This window comes from Stegodyphus dumicola, chromosome 6 (genome assembly GCF_044657685.1).
Source record: "Stegodyphus dumicola isolate Sdum_Otavi_A_Nest chromosome 6, ASM4465768v1".
Lineage (NCBI taxonomy): Eukaryota > Metazoa > Arthropoda > Arachnida > Araneae > Eresidae > Stegodyphus > Stegodyphus dumicola.
Genome location: NC_140773.1, coordinates 22,161,915 through 22,179,759, shown reverse-complemented (window position 1 = coordinate 22,179,759; position 17,845 = coordinate 22,161,915). Strand labels below are relative to the sequence as shown.

The 17,845-nt window shown below is 33.4% G+C and overlaps 1 protein-coding gene across 1 annotated transcript in view; it reads right to left on the bottom strand.

Moving 5' to 3' along the window:
• Positions 1 to 17,187, bottom strand: part of LOC118202030 (trans-1,2-dihydrobenzene-1,2-diol dehydrogenase-like) — a 109,855-nt gene extending 92,668 nt beyond the window's left edge. The window contains exon 1 of the mRNA XM_085818166.1: positions 17,169 to 17,187. The gene's annotated coding sequence lies outside the window, so the exon portion shown is untranslated. The remainder of the gene's footprint in view (positions 1 to 17,168) is intronic.
• Positions 17,188 to 17,845: the final 658 nt, after the last annotated feature.

The following is a 17,845-nucleotide window of genomic DNA, read 5'->3' as shown; positions in this document are numbered from 1 at the left end:
GTTGGAGCATTCTTGTGCCAGCCAAAAATCTCTATGGAGAAATAATATTAAAAAGCAAATTCTTCCAGGTCATATCGAAATGTAGCTCACCAAGGTCCGTTCATGGAGTTATAAGATAAGTGTATCCAATAATTTGCCCTTTTAGCGCATATCTTGTAAAAATGGATTTATAAATTATGCATTTGAATGTGCTGACTAGTTATTAGTACAAATACAAGGCAAGTAGAGAAATTCCCGAATTTTTTTAATAGCGTACTAACGCTGTTTTCCAGAGTCTGGTAGGAGACACTGCTGCCTACCATTGATACTCATATCAGTGAGTGCGAAAGTTTTCTCATGCTACGCATTTAAATTATAACTAGCCATCGTATTACGTAGCTCGTTTTAAGTGCATGTTGTGTCTATACTGTTATACTGTTAAAATCAATCAGTTTCATGAGCGTTATGTTCTCGGTCCATTGTGTGTTACCATAAAATTTGTTTTTAAACCTGGCAAGAAATTTACACAAGCACATTAATACTAAAGCAAGTTTATGGAGATCACTGCTTAAGTCGTACGTTGTATCATAAATGGTTTAAGAGATTCAAAGACGGCTATCCATCAACTGATGATGATTTTCGTTCAAAGAAGCCATCGACCTCATCAACTGATGAAATTCGTAAGACGTGAAATCGTCCTTCCAAACTGGCGATTTATTATGCAAGAAGTCGTTCATGATCACAGATGAATGATGTCATCACATCTTGATTGGACATTATAAATGAGTCGACTTGTTGCAAATTTTGTAACACGTCCGCTGACTCATCAGATAGATAATCACATTGCAGTTTGTTAGAAGCTTTTGTACTGTGCAAATGAGGAAATCTTTGCAATGGACTGGAAAAGTTCTTCAAGACTGAGAAAAAGCGCGTTCAGACTTCAAATTCAGTTCTTCAAGGATTCAATTCAAGGGCGAACAGTGAATTGTTCCCATTAAAGTGGTAAGACGACTGTAAAAAAAAGAAAGAAAGAAAGAAAAATTCTTAGATAAAGACCCCAGACTATAAATAAGCAAATCTAGGTTCCTTCATTATGATAGCATGCAGTTCATGATGTACAAGCAATTCTTTCATTCCTGATTTTTATGCAAAAACGAAAACAATCTTTCTTCTGTAGCTTCTCTATTCTCCCGATCTTGTTTCGTAGAATTTTTCCATTTCTCAAAACTGAAACTAAATTTGAAAGGGCAAAATTTCAACATAATCGACGAGATAAAAGTAAATTTACAAAGAACACTAGGCTTGACCCCGGAAAATGCTCACTAAGAATGCTACCCCAACTGGAAATTCGAAAGTGCATTGAAAGAGATTAATCAGTCGAACAAAAGGAGAAATGACTTCAAAAATGACAAGGTTTCTCCAAGAAGACCCTGAATTATAATCCTTCTGACTTTGAGAAATGTACTAATTCTATTATATCAAGTATATGGTAACACATATAGAACTATTATAAAATAGGTTAACTTTCATACGTTGCATATTCTTCTAGCTTAGTAAATAATTAAATATAAATTAAAGAACATTTAAAATACATCTGGTGTTATATTATGCAAAGATTTTAACTTAAAGATTCATTATACACATGCTGAGGTGAAAACGTTACATTCTAAAATTCTTCACTTTTGTTAATAATGAAAGGCGGGAAGAATTTCCTTGGGGAATTCAAATTAGATTTCTTTTCATTTCGTTTAAAACTGTTATTTGTAGAAACTGTCGGATATGGATAGACATAGAACAAAATTTTAAGCTAGTTTGTTGAAGTTTTAAGGTCCTTGAGAGATTTGCTATGTATTCAACCCTTTAGCGCAGAAAGCGTAATTGAAAAAGTGTTTATCTTTTCCTCATACATGCTTCGAATGTTTTATTACATCACTGTTACATTCTTTTATACTGAGTTACTTCTAGCAGTTATAAAAACGTATGTAGAAAAATAAACGCATAATAAGTGTATCCACGTCCAACCACCTGGACGTGAAACTACGGTGGATTGCTTGTCACGTTCATTTGATGCTCAAGGCATCCAATGACCTTTTGGCTTTGATATTATCTAGTCGAGTATCACTCATTCTTGGAAATGCATGGTCACAACGGCATAATCTCTCTTCACACTGTTGTCAGATGCACTAAAACAATATGAGCTTAGTGGCTAACTTTATTATGTAACCTTAATTATAATTTCAAACATAAGACTCACAGTTTTAATTTTAGGACGTCATTCAAATTTGTGTACTCACCTTGTGCTATATTTTTATAACCTTGATTTTTTTTTTTTTTTTTTTTTTTTTTTTTGTGAGGCGTACAATTGTTATTCAAGTCACTTCTCAAGAGTGTATAATTTTAAACCGTCAGAAGTAAAATAAAAGCATTATTGCCTGATGAATATATGCAATGCGAAACCAAAGTGGAAAATGCTTTTTGATACAGTTTTACTTACGAGAGTAAAAGTTCGTAATAAATTGAATGCACACAGGTCCGATGATAGGTTAATGAAAATTGTTTTATCAGAAGAAACACTTCAGAGTTCTAGAACTTCCTCAAAATTACTGGTACAGCTCTCCACAGAGTCACAGCAGTTACATTTCAAACTACTAGGAACGTTAAGCACAACAGAATGCAAAGCACATCTAAGGCGAAGCTCTCCAAAGCCGCACGTAGCTAAAAACTAACAACTACTGACAGCAGATGCTTCCTCCGGCCTTATATAGTTTTAATCCGGCCACTGAGATATTTCTAGTACTTTCTGCTTCTCAAAATTACTGGAAGGCATATGAGGGCCAGATACGTTTACAGCTAACATAGTGACCAAATACATTTATTCAATTACGATACCTACTGGAGATACAGGAACCGAACCAAAATGTCGCCAAATGCTCGCCAAGTTTGGCAACTTTTGGAGATTTCTCACCAATTTCTGCGACAAACAAGCTTGGCGATATCTCGCCAGATTTGGCTAGATAGCCGTTTATTCAATGTTAAATAGACTTGTCCCTGTATTCTTATTTTTCTAACAAAGCATTCTCTCTCTGGATTTTCATATTACATTATTCAGAAAAATAGAACAATTTTACATATAATTTCCTTTAAATTATCTATTTATGTGCAAAATTCATAACAGTATGTTTATTGTAAGATGAAAATCTTGTACGCGTGTAATTAAAATCCACATTTCAAAAAGTTTGTTTTTGTGTGTAAGCTGCATGATGTTAGGGCAAGGTTACTTTTTATTTATCCCATTTTAATTTTAAGTAATTTTAATTTGCTTTATGAGAAAGTAAATATACATATAATAGGAATACAAATTCTAATAGAATCAGTAGTAGCTCGTTGTTACAAATTGTTACTGTTACAGAAAACTTATACTGGGAATTCTAAATTTTGCTCCTTTCAATCTAAGCCAGCAGTTACGCCCGAAGTTAACATATTCTGGTTAGAAATCTTACTTCTTTATCTCAATCTGCGAATTACAATTCTTTCGATGGAGCACGTGCATGAACATGAAGAATAAATACGTCAAACTGAAGTCCAATGGTAATTTTTATCCAATATTTGTGTTATATCCCAAAGAAGCTTTTAACAGAATTTCTTATTATAATTTTTGGCCCTATGAACATCATCCAAAATACATTTTGCGCTGCATTTCCGTTTATTGTAATGTACTTTCACGAGGTTCTGCTAAAATCATCGCGAACGTAAACCTCATAGAGAAAACAGCACAAAGCGAAAACATCGTCGTATAAAAAACATCATAGGAGAAAAGTGTGTGTGTGTGTGTTTGTGAGTATGGCAAAGCCTCGAGGGCTATCTGCCTAAGAGGAGGGATGCCTTCGTGGAGGACTTTCTAAGGGAAACTGGCTCGTATACACGTTACACATGAAGAAAACCACGAAAACGCCCATGCAGCCAGCCCGTTCGCGGGATTCGAACCTCGGACCGAACTACCAGTGTTCAGCGACTTTACCGCTCGGCCGCTGGTGGGCCCTCATAGGAGAAAAGAGAGAAAGCATCGTGGTATAAAACATCGTAGTCAAAAATAAAGCGGTTCAAAAACACTGCAGTTTTAAAACATCTTAGTAAAAAAACAAAGTACCTACAAATCATCGCAATGCACATCGCAAACATGTTTTTTTTTTCAGGATTTAAAAACTATAAATGAGTATTTTCATAATGATTTAGGAGCATAAGAAGGATTAAGGAATATTTTACCTCTATATTTCATATTTTTGGATTAATTAATAATAAAAATGCAATTAATAATTAAATTGATAATTTTTTTTTTTTTTTTGCTAACAAGTGAAAAGAAAACTGAAGCATTCAAAAACTGAAAAAGTTCTAAAAATTAAAGCTATATATAGTAAGCAATTCATAGAATTTTAAATTTATGTACCGTATATACCCGCGTATAAGTCGAGATATTATGGACAAAAAAAAAAAAGACTTCAAAGTGGGGGGGGGTCGACTTATACGCGGGGCCATAAAAAATTAAAAGAATCGGAAGTTCAAAAATTTCTTTATATAATGCAGTTGTTTTCTTCCCGACGACTGTGGCCGTAATTCCGGGAGGATTGACATCCGTCATTCAACCCCTAGATGTCTGCCTTAATAAGCCCTTCAAAGTAAATGTTAGAAAATATTGGGCAGAGTGGATTAGTTCCGGTCGACCAACATTTACAAAGGGAGGCAACATTAAAAAGCCCGATATTACATTAATTGCTCAGTGGGTTAAAGATGCTTGGAACGAAATACCCTCTGAAATGATTATAAAATGATTTTTAAAATGTTGTATTAGCAACGAACTAGACGGCACGGAAGATGATGCTGTTTTTGAAAGTGAAAATGACGACGAAGGCTGTAGTAGTGATTGTAACTATACAGAGTTCGAGACTGAAAATACGTATGATGACGAGCCAATGATGACAGAAGAGTTCTATGAAATGTTTGGAGAATCTGACCATGAATCGGACGTTGAAGGATTTGATTTTGTTTATTTAGCAAGGTATTTTTTATCGTATATTTACTTTTATTTCTCAGATAATTTTGAATAAATGTAGTACTTAAAAAATTTTTTTCGAAGTTTCTCGATCGATTTTGGAAGTGGGGGGTCGACTTATACGCGGGTTTCTTATTTTCTACGAATTTTTTATGTCGAAGTGAGGGGGTCGACTTATACGCGGGTATATACGGTACTTAACTATTAATGATGATATTTAATTAATCTCTTTTATAAACCTGTACTGGCAGTTCTGCATTAAAAATACGGTCTAAAAAATTTGAAAATGGAAGATTAGTAATAACTGTTATGCGTAGCTTTAATTTTCCCCTTATGACCATTAATAGTTAAGTACATAAATTTAAAATTCTATTAATTGCTTGCTAAACATAGCATTAATTTTTCTAGTCCTTTTCAGTTTTTGAAGGCTTAAATTTCTTTCTTGCATTTTGATTATTAATTAATCCAAACATATGAAATATAGAGGTAAAAATGACCAGCAGTGACAGAATGGATAAGATCGCTGGATACTGGTAGTTTGATCAGGAATCAAATACTGACGAAGAGACTGACTGCGTGGGCACTTCCGCTATTTTACTCGTGTGTAAACAGTATATAACCCAGATTTTCATAGAAAGTCATACATAATGATATTCCTTCCCTTAGGAAAATAACCTTATCCACTGCCACTACAGAGAAAGAATTTGTTCTAAAGAATATGGTATATTGAAAGACGCGGAAAAATATTCTTCATTCAAACTCCCAAATATTGTGTTTGTGGCGCATGCAACAAAATCACGAAATTCATATTCTTCTTCCTAAATTTAAAGCACAGAAAGAGTGGTTATTAATTCATGAATTATATTGTCACTAGAAAAACATTTACCTTCTTACCCATCCCTTCACATAAATTAGTTTCTACAAATAGTGCAGTGACTTAGCTTCTAACAGCTTATGGATCTTTTGTGGGCTACTTATTTCGTTTTACATAACACAGACAACTGCATTTGTGATACATTTGCAGATATATTAGACCACTCCTTGTTTCGGGGTGTGTTTGCAAAAATGTTTCGGGGTCAAATAACCAAAGATCTGCATTTTCAATCCTATACAACAAATAATGCTCATGAATGATTTCAGCAGATTCTCAGAATAAATCTCTTCGCCAGACGTTTTAATTATAAGCTTATAATAGTTAATTTATTATTTCTTATTAATTTATTATTATTATAAACAGCGACAATCTCAAAGCAGTATTATTCTCATTTTATTTAAAATTTTTAGCTATTAATTATTTGTTATTTTATTAGTTTCATTTTTATTTTTGTAACCTTATTTGATTTTGTTAAATTATTTCTCTAAATTGTTTAATTTTTTCAAAATTGTAAAAGTCTTCTCAGACCTTATGTTAGAGTATCCATTAACAACTCAGCTCGTCAAATTTGCATTACTCTTGGCAAAATATTGTATAACAGTGCTTTAATTTGTCAAAAATTTTACAGTGTCCAAATCCTTTATAACATCTATGTTATATATGTGTAACAAAATTTTATACTTCGCAGAAAAATCTCTGTAAAATGTAACATTCTTTGTAACAGTGTTGCGTTCTTTGTAAAATTGTAAAAAATTCTCTATAACATTTATATCACCACTGTATCAAAATTTTGTATCCGAAGAAAAAAAATTTAATAAAAGCCGCTAAATGAGCAGAAAAAAAGCTAAAATTCTTTCAGACGGAACAGCTGCACATTCCGTGGTTTCCTGTCGTTATTCTATAAAGTTCCCTTTTCTAAATTTTTGTCAAGAACCGTCTCATTAGCATGCCCCTGCAATATTAAATTGCAACAAAATTCTTTATTGAATTCACGTTGATTCGCTCGCTTTTCATTAATTTTTGGATTTTGTTAAAATTTCAGATGTAACAGATATCTCGCAGATTGCGATTTTTTTTTTTTTTTTCCTTGTAAGGGACAAATAATTTAAATAAGTCAATTGGAACTTAATATTAACTCCTTCCTAATCCTATTTCTTACTCTTTACGTTCAGTAGCTTAATTTTTTTTTTTAATTCATAGTTGCATTCAAATCCAACTCATTTTGTCCACACTATGCTGAAAGCCAAAAGATCATGCATGGAATATGAAAAATACTTATTAAAAAGGCTATTTCTATAAAGCATTGTATTAATTATAAAGATCAAAAGTAAGTTAAATGCTGATTTTAAAATTTATTTTTATTGCAAGAAAAGAAGGATAATCCTTTTGGGATTAATATATTATCTTACATGTACTAGAATATTTATACTACAGAATATATCGAAGGGAAGGCGCTTCTGACAGCTACTGAATTTTAAAAAGCAATGGAGCAATTAATACATCTTTTTCTCCTTTTTCTAATTGCAGATGATTCTTTATTTAACTTCGTTTCATTTTATTCAATTTATTTTCCCAAAAGGGACGTTAGTCCCGGATGGAATTTTAATTTCGAAACAGCATTTTGCGTTGAATATCTACAAACGGCGCATCACTTTTAAAATTGTTGCCACCAAATATTATCGCCCTGTATTATGCATGTAATCCTCTTATAACATGTTAGATAGGTTCCTAGAAAGTGCCGCGTTGTATGAGACACAGAGCCAGTGCAAAAAAGGGGGTATTTTCCGAAAGCTTATTTTAAAAATATAAATGAATGTACCAAAAAAAAAGGTGAAAGCTTTCAGATTTTACATTACGCCCAAAGGGGCCTTTTTTTTTACCTATATTTATTATATGTTCTTTGCACTTAACCATAAAGTTCAATTGAACACCAATATCGCAAAATAATTTTAACATGGCATATCTTTAGAATTTCCAATACACAGTCTCTCGCGCTGAAAATAATTCCCCCCCCATGCATTGCTCGCTTTGAAAGCGTTGACTTCATTAATCAAAAATTCGTTGAAGTGCCACAAAATATGAAATCGATAATAAAACAAATTTAAAATTCCAAATCATGGCTTCCAGATGCCCATATTCGGTGGAAGATTACGTTATTCAAAATTGGATGGCTCTAGATACCGTTGTTTTATCACAAAGCGGGAAACATACCTACATTTATGCAGATTCTTCATTATTTAATTTCTTTAAATATAACACAGGGCAGTAATATTGGGTGGCAACAATTTGAAAAGTGAACCGGCATTTAAAGTTTTCAACGCAAAATGCCAAACAAAATTAATAGCCGTTCTTGCCTAAAAACATATATATTATTTTAACTTAAAGCAACTTTCATTTAATAAATTTTTTTGTTGTCGCTGCTCAGTAGAATCAACAGAGAACATTTTTTCGGTGGAATGATACCGCCTTCGCTATCAGAAATTTTTGCTTCATTTTAAAGTTCTTGCATCTTTTTCCCTCTTTAAAAAAAATCTGCATTTTTACTTTGCTGACTGGTTCTTATCAGGTCATTGTAAATTTCTCGATATGGAGCTAGACAGTTTTGTAGCTCCCTTTTGAATTGTCGACTTCTTTCAGCGAAAGGATCTGCATTCAAGAAAAATAGCTGTCACTTTCAGCTAAATTTAGGCCTTCTTTTAATATTTTAAATGTTAAATTATTAATTGCATAATCTTCATCAGTGCTTGTGTCCTCAAAATCGATTTAATTTACAGCTTCGGGTGCCATTTCTATCAAATCCGCTTCGTCAACTTCTACCACTAATAAATCATGAACGTCCTCAACACCCATATCCACAAAACCTTCGTCTCCAATTGATTTAGCAAGTTCTAACATGCCACCAATTTCATTTTCTGACGATACACGTATGTTTTCTATTTCAACTGAAGAGGGCTATATATTCTTCCAACACGCATTTAACTCGATGTTTTCGGTTCTTTCAGCGACAAAGATATGATGTCGATACAGTGCTTGATTGAAGATTTCTTCCAAGCTTCCAATTAAATTGATTTTGAATCGGTTTCGTCTAAAATCCATTGTAATGCTCTTCTTATGTTATATGTTTTAAAGGTTTAAATAATACCTTGATCCAATGGAGTAACGAAGTAGTGCTAAGTGGTAGGAACAGTACTTTGACGTTGGGATAACTCAAATCTTGTGGGTGACATGGAGCATGATCTAACAGTAATAGCGTCTTAAAGCTCAAATTTTTCTGCCTTAAATAACTTTCAATGTCCGGCACAAAACAGTTTTTAAAAATATCTTAAAATAAATTTACAGTTATCCAAGTTCTTGGTTTTGCTTTTCAGAGTATACCAGTAAGGTGTTTTATTTACGCCTTTAAGTGCACGAAGATGTAAAGATCTATAAACTAGCAAGGATTTTTCATAAAGTCCCCCGAGGCATTGTTGCACAAAAGTAGCGTTAGAAGATCTTTAGATACCTAAAATTCCGGAGCAGTTTTTTTTCGTTTTACGATATAAATGTTCTACTAGGCATTTTTTTCCCATCAAAGCCCAGTTTCGTCGGCACTGAAAACTTGATCTGCTGTGTATCCTTGTTCTCCTATAATGTTTTGAATTTTTTTTTTTTTTTTTTTTTTTTTTTTTTTTTGGTGTCATAGCAGTTTCATGATCAGCCGACGCAGATTCTCCTTGAATTCTTATACTGTAAACTTCAAAACGCTTTTTGAAATTTTCGAACCAACCTTTACTTGCCACAAAATCTGGGTTGACAGAGGATTCTCCATATTCTTTCGGGTGTTTGTAAATTTTGAGTGCTTTTGGTTTATTGAGCTTTATTGAAATTACTATGCAATGAAATTCCTTTTTGACAGCAATCATCAGTGCAAATGCTGACAGCGTTTTCCATCTTCTTAATTATTGGCGCCCGGGGGGCGAGCTGCACGTTTTGAAGATGTCGAAGATCATGCAACTGCACTTCTTATTAGTCCAAAGGGATTTGAATCCCGAAGGGCTATTAGTTTCGTTTTGGCATTTTGCGTCGGACTCATAAATGTCGGTTCACTTTTCAAACTGTTGCCACAAAATTTTCGAGTCCTGCATTATATTTGAAGAAATTAAATAATGAAAAATCTGCATAAATGTATGTATATTTCTCGTATTGTGATAAAACAACGGTACCTAGAGTCATCGAATTTTGAATAACGTAATCCTCCAACGAATATGAGCATGTGGAAGACCAAATTTGAAATTTGTTTTATGATCGATTTCCTATTTTTTAAAACTTTGACGAATTTTTGATTAACAAACTCAAGGATTTCAAAGCGAGCAATGGCAACGTTGTGCAGAAAAAACATTTTTATCTCCAGCGCGTGTGTCTCTGTATCGGAAATTCTAAAGAAATGCTCGTTTTAAAACTATTTTGCGATATTGCTGTTGCATTGGATCTTATGGTTTAAGTGCGAGGAACATGATATTTAATAAAGAAAGGTACCACACGAAATGTTAAAAAACGCCCCTTTGGACGTAATTTAAAATCTGAAACATTTCAGATTTTTTTTTTTTTTTTTTTTTTTTTTTTAAATTTTTCTTAATAGTCCGGATTGTTTCTTCATTCTAATTAAAACTTTTCCCAATGTGAGATGCTTTTTCTCCTTTAAAAAGACGGTCTAAGATTTGTATCCGTACTTCTAAAGAAATGAATTTCCTCCTAAACGTTGTTTTTTTTTTTATCTTTATCGGACATGTTTGGGGACTGAAACTTAATGTCCTAAAGACGAAAAAGTTATTCTTTAACACACCGTGGCTCGACACAGACTGCCGACTAGCAGCGTGAGACACTTTTGTTTTCAGGCCACGATGATGAGGATTCGAATGTTGGAAAACGAACGTGTAGGTTATTCGTTTTGGAGCTCAGGGAGCTTTTGGAGCAAAAATGATCCCATCGAGTTGGACACGCACTTCGAACGTATCACTTCGGAGTTGGACGACATGAGATCTCTTGGATTACGATATTATTTGAATTTTGTGATTTATTGTGATTCTGCGATTTAGTGATGTGTGTTTCTGCAATTTGTGATAGTTAGTCATGGGGGGAAAATGGAATTTCCTCCACTTATTTCGAATCCATTGGAAACTACCGTTCAAAACTTAGTTACGAAGGATGTTATCGCTTGCGGAAATGCTGTTCTTGACGAAAATTGGACCGACCTAATTAATAAAGAGGATTGTTGATTAAATGATTTCGCCAATGCAATGCATTTGTGCGAAGCGATTACTAAGGATATTAATTCGGAAGGACATATGTGTGCTATGAGCCTTCAGCTGATACAAGATGAAGATACCAGGACTATCATAGAGTCGAGCTTCCAGAAAACAAGGATTATCGCAGAATGTCTCCTGAATGCTCTAATAGGTAAGTGCGAATATTATGGTAATTTGAATCCGAATACTAATAATATTTCTGTTAAGGATGTTGTATTGCAAAGATTTGATCAAAATGCTAGTGCTACTAATGATAATGCTGTTAATGTTAACTCTGAAAATGCTAATATGACTGATGTTGTTAATGATAAGATTAAACCAAAAGCTAAACGATCATCTAAAAGGGTAAATAAAAAATAAATCAATGATGCAAGGGATGAGAATGGCTTTATTTTGTCTAGAAATGCCTTACGCCCATTGAAAATTGTTAAAAGTAATATTGATATCCCTCTGACTAACAAATTTGAGAAATTGTAATGCAATAACTTTAATAACAATGATTCTGATGAGGTCCAAATATTAGATCATTCTATGGATACCCAAACTGGACCTAGTAACGCTATTAATGTTTTCCAACCCCTAAAGGTGAGAACAATAATGTTAACACCTGAGGTCAAATACAGTGACTTTCTTACAATATTAAAAACGGAAACTAAACGGGACTTTGCAGGCAATGTTAATGGAGAATTTTTAAAGATTTTCCCTCCCACGGCAGATGACCACAGAGAAATTACCAGATATCTGGATTTTAAAAAAAATTGACTGTTATGTCATCCTAAAACCCTTATTATACGATATTTGTTGCCGGAACAAAACGTTTGCAGTAACAGTTCTGAGAAACGCCCTTTGGCGAAATAGGGTTACCATCTTCACTCGGTAAACAAGCTGAAAGCCAAACAAGAATCAGTTATCGCTCAGATTGGCGAAAGTGACATTTCCTTTCAAGTGACATTCGCTTCTTCGTGTTGTTTTGTATCGCTCACACGCTTTTCGTTTTAAACTTTATTGTTAGTAATGGAAGATCATAGAAAGGTGATTGCTATCAAGTTAATCACTTTGATCTCCACTCTGGCACTTCAAGTAACAGATAAACACACTTCTGGTTATAGCAATCAACTACATCAGTAATAGCCAAATTCTATATACACTAAAGATAGTTTAAAACGTGTGCTGGATAAGTCTATTTATCAAACATTATCTATGTGTATTTTCTGTTGTCTGCTTTGCAATGAAAATTTGATGGCTCACTGGAAAATTTGTGACCTGGTGACCACCTTCTGACCTTGACTAACTTTATGGCTCATAATTACTGTTCTGTCCATTCAAACAAACAAACAAACAGACAGCAAAAAACAAACAAACAAACAAAAAAAGACCTTTTATGACAAAAGTCTATATAGCTGATATTTACATCCTCACAGCCAGCAGATACTATTCAGTAAAATGAAGATCAAATAAAGCATATGAATACATGAGCAATCAAACATGTGCGAGTTGTTTACTGTCCCATAGAACACTCGGTAATACACCTAAAACGCATTAATTATACCAACTCTAGAAATTAGGTGGTGCACATCATGAGTTTGTTTTATATGATTACGGCAAAGCCTCGAGAGATATCTGCCTAACAGGAGGATCCCTTTGTTGAAGAGTTTTTAAAACTAGCTCGTATACCAGTTACAAATGGGGCTAACCAAGGAAACGTCATGTAGCCAGCCCGTTCGCGGCATTCTCATCTGAGACAGAACTACCAGTGTTCAACGACGCTTCGGCCACTAGTAGGCCCGTGCACTTAATTTGAAAGTGCAATTCATTATGTAAACAGACATGAAGGTGATAATCAGTTGTGCACTGTTTTAAGTAATCAAATGTTATAAATGCACAGCTGTTACATTTCTTATTATTTTTTAGTCATGTTTTTATTACGTAGATCATACGTATGATATAATTATGAATTAACCCCAAAACAAAATGTGTACATTCTTTAGTACTCAAATACTCATCAATTATTTTTCAATTGATTATTACATACCCATAATAATTTACAAAGAACTGATAACTATAGTTGCTGCCAATTACATAATCGTTATCTGAATTAAAAGCAACTTCAAATAAACTTCTTGGCAATGTTCGTTTTTGTATTCATACATACATACATATATATACACATTTAATAAGTCATATATTTACATACAGATAGAGAGATGCGATGGTTTAGAAGTTGTTAATATATATTTATTAGTATTAATGTAATGAATAAGATTTATATTAATGAATGTATATACAAATGTTTTTCATGACGCATAATAATAAATCCATAAATTTCCAATATTTCAATATGTAGCATTTACAATAAAAGTATAGTTTCTAATGTATTTATAATCCAAAAAGTATTTCATTAATAACATGAGAATTATAGACAAATTTAATGAGTATTCTCATTATTACATAAGCTATGCTTTCCTTTTTTTATGCATCTTTTATGCAGTTTAAAATGTGTCTCTGATTATGCAATTAACAATTTAAAAGATAAGTAATTAGGAGAAAAGCCGCGCATATACAGACGGATTTTGAAAAAATATTCAACTTAAATTTAAGAAATAAAATTCTATTATATAACAGTGATAATACACGATCAGCACGAAATACGACAAATTTGGCGAACAATTTGTAAACAAATCCGAACTGCAAGAACGTCGTAAAATACTGTCAACTCTGAAATTTCTACGATTATATATTTAATGAATATATGCACATTTAAAAAATGACTCAGACAGTTGTATTACAACAAAACAGCAATAATTAAATCGGCCTCTCTTTCGACCGTAAATCACTTCACAGTGAGAGCCATCGCCATATTGAAAGTTACCCGTGATCCTTTAGAAGCAGAACTTTCGTCTGATTGGTTGAACGTTCGAGGAACACGTCTCCAGCCGGAACATTTTCGGACAAATTTTAAAATGTTGCTCGTAGCCGGGTGGTGGTGTAATTATGGCAAAGCACACTAGGGCTATCTGCCTAAGTGGAGGGATGCCTAAGTGGAGGACTTTCTAAGTGAAACTGGCTCGTATACACGTTACACATGGGGAAAACCACGAAAACGCCCATGCAGCCAGCCCGTTCGCGGGATTCGAACCTCGGACCGAACTACCAGTGTTCAGCGACTTGACCGCTCGGCCGCTGGTGGGCTGCTCGTAGCCGGGACAGGTTCCTCCTAGCTAGACGAAACATTTCTCGGAAGCCTGCCGTTTAAAGCCGTGCTACTAGAATCTCGTTCCTCGAAATTGTCCCGGGTAAGCGCGCGTGTCCGTAGAAGTCATGGAGGTAGGAAAGGGAGGAGGGGCCATTCCGCGCTAGAAGTGAAGCACTGCTTTGAAGCTTGGGTCACCAGACGGGGTGTTCTTTGTTTACATTCAGAAGCTCGCTTGACAAGATTCTGATAGTATTTCGACACACGACAGTTCCATAGAAATCGAAAAAGGGACACTCTCGCATGAAAGAAACATTCATAGTGTAATGGATAATAGCAATTTGTATAGTTACTGACATTTACGCAAAAATCACATCTTGGTTATTTTTCGATAACTAACAACAGCGATTTTGATTATGAATTTGTTTTATAAAATTCTAAGCTGTTGCACTACAAAAATATAGATTTTAAGAAAATTGCTAAAAGAGATCTGCCAAAATTTATTTTCTAGAAGATTTGAAAAGTTTGAAACTTGATGGCTAAATGTAAATTTAAAATTATGTATGTTAAAATATTTGTAATTAGGCACATAGGTCAGATTAAGTTTTTATTAAATAGAGTAACGCATGCAAGGGCTATCTGCCTGAAGAGAGAAATGCCATCGTGGAAGAATTTTGAAGAAAAACTGACCTTTGAGTGGGTATTAAAAATAATACTTATAATTTTCATTCAGATTATATTCATATATATTTTTTATGTAAAACTTTCGGGTGTATGCTAAATTAGTGTAAATTACTTTACACGAAAAATATAGTGAATGCACAGAAATTAAAGATTTACACATGCCGGAAATGATAAATAGGAAATATGTATGGGAATTTATGCATGTGCTTGCAAAAAGCATGTATCTGCCTTTGACTAAATACTTAAATATTCATTAAATTATTTATAAATGTATTTGAAATGAAGAATTTATTCACTTATAAACAACTGTGAAAGTACTGTGAAGAAATCTAATGATTAAATGTATCTAATTTATAATGATTATAAATGTTATCTAAATATATAATAACCTTAATATTGAATTGTAAACATAAATTGAAATCCTGTTGACAAATACGTTATAAAACTATTTAAGCAAGAATTGTTCGTATTGGAAAGCAATCTGTGAAAAGGTATTGTAAATTGTCACAAATGCTTTGTGATGCGCAGTTAAGAAAGTAATAAAGAGTTTTGGAATATGCATTGTTGAAATGAAGAATAAAAAAAAAATCTGATAAGTATAATTAAAAGAATTATTCCCCTTACATTTTATAATAACTCAGTTACAAGTTTTAAATAATACTTTAAAAAAAAAAAAAAAAAACTTATTTTATTCCCTTTCAGAAATGTTCAGAGAAAGTCAAGTACTATTTAAAGTATTTCGCTAATTCCTAATAATTCTCTAATTTAAAATGAACCGAATAGAGCATTAATTATAAATTGACTTAAATTTTTCGATTTAAAAGAAGCCAAAAAATCATGTCATATTTAAGAAAGTATTTTAGGAAGAAGCTCTATAAATAGAAAAGAAATAATGCATAATTTTAATATTAATAATACAATAAACTTTGATCTTAATTTTTGTACCTTAACCGAATAAAATCGAATTACCTTAATTTTTTTTCTAATGTAATTAACGAAAACTTGTGAAAATATTTCATTCAAATTAAACCATTCTGAGAAAACTGTCCTGTGAAAAGTATAGCATTTAATTCCGTTCAGAATGAAATATTGTTAGTCCAAAGGGATTTGAATCCGGAAGGACTATTAGTTTTGTTTTGGCATTTTGCGTCGGACTCATAAATGTCGGTTCACTTTTCAAACTGTTGCCACAAAATGTTAGAGTCCTGCATTATATTTGAAGAAATTAAATAATGAAAAATCTGCATAAATGTATATATATTTCTCGTATTGTGATAAAACTACGGTACATAGAGTCATCGAATTTTGAATAACGTAATCCTCCAACGAATATGAGCATGTGGAAGACCAAATTTGAAATTTGAAATTTGTTTTATGATCGATTTCCTATTTTTTAAAACTTTGACGAATTTTTGATTAACAAACTCAAGGATTTCAAAGCGAGCAATGGCAACGTTGTGCAGAAAAAACATTTTTATCTCCAGCGCGTGAGTCTCTGTATCGGAAATTCTAAAGATATGCTCGTTTTAAAACTATTTTGCGATATTGCTGTTGCACTGGATCTTATGGTTTAAGTGCGAGGAACATGATATTTAATAAAGAAAGGTAACACACAAAATGTTAAAAAACGCCCCTTTGGACGTAATTTAAAATCTGAAACATTTCAGATTTTTTTTTTTTTTTAAATATGTTGTTTTCACATACTTAGGACTCTGAAGTGTTGTAGAAAAAGAAAATGTATACATTTATATGTATATTTGCGTCGTAATTACAAAATATTTACACCCGAACGCCTCAAATCCCATAGAACTGAATGGTAAATGACCCAATGTTTCGGTCACCACGTAGGGATCGCCGGTGCTTCAGAGCAGGGTACGGAGAAACTTGTTTAGAGCGACTCCATCTTAGTTCCTACCTCCATGGTAGAAGTGATAGGGTCCTAACTAAGCTAGATAAGCCAATTAAAAATGTAACTCTCGACGACTTCTGGCCTGCATTCATTTGACATCGCTTAATACTTTAATTAATATTTCCTAACTTCTGGCTTAAATATGAATTCTAAATTATTAATTATTCATTTGAAAAATTTTATTATAAAAAACAAATTACCTTAGATATCTTTTAGCTTATTTCATCATACTATTCGCAATTCGCAAACTGTTCTACAAGGGGTAGAGCCTCGTCGCTCAGGCAAAGAATCTCTAAGGAGGTTCTAAGGAATCTCTACCGCCAAACACCGTTCAACGGAGAAAGGATAGGTATTCGTTTTGGAGCTCTTATTGTGACCTCATGTTGTTACTTTCTGCGATAGTGAGGTTTCTTCATTCTTATCTGGTGATTGTGCTCTCTTGAGACTGTGTATTGTTTCTATTGTGCTATACTTTGAAGGTTATGAAGAGTCCCAAACAGGTGTTATTTGAAGTGTCTGTAATAGGAAGATAAAATTCTTGCTGACACAGGTGTATTGAAAAGTATCAAACTAATTCACCACATGGCTCGTTCGAGGGGTGGACGCCATAGGAGAAGGTTCGTCGTTGAGATTGTGCCTGCCTCCGGACCTGTATCACGTGTACGCCCTGTCTGATGGTTTACGTGTGTTGCGGAGTGCGACCACGTGCTAATTACTATCCGCTTGCATCAGCATTTTTAAATGCTAATCCTCGGTTAGTATTATTTTATAAAAGCCTGGTTGCTTTTATTATTTTGACTTATTTTAGGATTTTTTATATTTTTTTATGCCTTTTCTTGCGAATTAGCCTAATTGCTGGTACGAGTGGTACCGCGCT